The 1,425-nt window shown below is 45.3% G+C and overlaps 1 pseudogene; it reads left to right on the top strand.

The window, feature by feature from the left end:
* Positions 1 to 1,425, top strand: part of LOC107573021 (integrin alpha-L-like) — a 36,974-nt pseudogene that overhangs the window by 18,596 nt on the left and 16,953 nt on the right.

Raw genomic sequence — 1,425 nt, forward strand, 5'->3', positions numbered from 1 at the left:
AGACAGACAGACAGACAGACAGACAGACAGATAGACAGACAGACAGATAGACCGATAGATAGACAGACAGACAGACAGACAGACAGACAGATAGACAGACAGACAGATAGACCGATAGATAGACAGACAGACAGACAGACAGACAGACAGATAGACAGACAGACAGATAGACAGATAGATAGACAGACAGACAGACAGACAGACAAATAGATAGATAGATAGATAGACAGATAGATAGATACCAGGATTCACAACCTGTCTACATATGCTCACCTTCTACACCGTCTATAAAAGCACATCTTAGTAAGATATGTCAACATTTAAACTACTTTAAAGTTTTTTTTCACATTTGTACATTTATATCATTAGATAGTTGAGAAAGCCGAAACCTAATACTTACATTTAAAAGCGTAATCTGGCATGTTCTCTCAAAAAAATCCTGTTGTCATTAGCATGCGATGAATTTGGGATAGCCTGGGCCTTGAAAGATCCATTAGTTCTATCTTTCATTGTCCAGGAAACAAAGGATGCATTTTGAGGGCGGGTTTGAAGGATCCATCGAATTGGGACAGCCTTCGTCGAGCTGGCCTCGAATGCAGCCTTCGAAGGACGCAGCTAATGAAGGGAAGGCTGAATGAGTCTCAAGGGATTCTGGGAGTTTAGATTTTAATTTTGACAGTTGCAGTTTGAATATTATTTGCTCATTGGAACATTCCATCAACGTAAGTCTATGGGAATTTTTTCAAGCCAACCTATTAATAATAATGATAAGAAGTTTAAATAGCATTTTAGTAGGTTTGCTTTCTCAGGCCAGCCTAATAAACAAACTATTTACTCTTTTCTCTCTCTTCTCAGGGCTCGGCCTGTGATGTCTGTATCTGCGCAGCTCAGTTTCAGTCCAATGGAAATCAGTCTGAACTACTTTGAATGTCCGGGTGACAACACATTTAATGCATTTAATCTCACGTCATGTTTCACAGTGACTGAGCAGACCAGCAGCACAGGTAACGTCAATGAAGTTTCAGAGAGTCTCTGTGGCGTGAAGAATATGGCCTCCTGTCTCTCCTCCTCGTGTCTCACCTCCTCGTGTCTCACCACCTCGTGTCTCACCTCCTCATGTCTCACCTCCTCCTGTCTCACCTCCTCGTGTCTCACCACCTCGTGTCTCACCTCCTCGTGTCTCTCCTCCTCCTGTCTCTCCTCCTCGTGTCTCTCCTCCTCCTGTCTCGCCTCCTCCTGTCTCACCTCCTCGTGTCTCACCTCTTCGTGTCTCTCCACCTCGTGTCTCACCTCCTCGTGTCTCACCTCCTCGTGTCTCTCCTCCTCGTGTCTCTCCACCTTGTGTCTCACCTCCTCCTGTCTCTCCTCCTCCTGTCTCACCTCCTCGTGTCTCACCACCTCCTGTCTCTCCCCCTCCTGTCTCAC

The sequence above is a fragment of the Sinocyclocheilus grahami genome, unplaced genomic scaffold (assembly GCF_001515645.1).
Source record: "Sinocyclocheilus grahami isolate Dianchi unplaced genomic scaffold, SAMN03320097.WGS_v1.1 scaffold1850.1, whole genome shotgun sequence".
Lineage (NCBI taxonomy): Eukaryota > Metazoa > Chordata > Actinopteri > Cypriniformes > Cyprinidae > Sinocyclocheilus > Sinocyclocheilus grahami.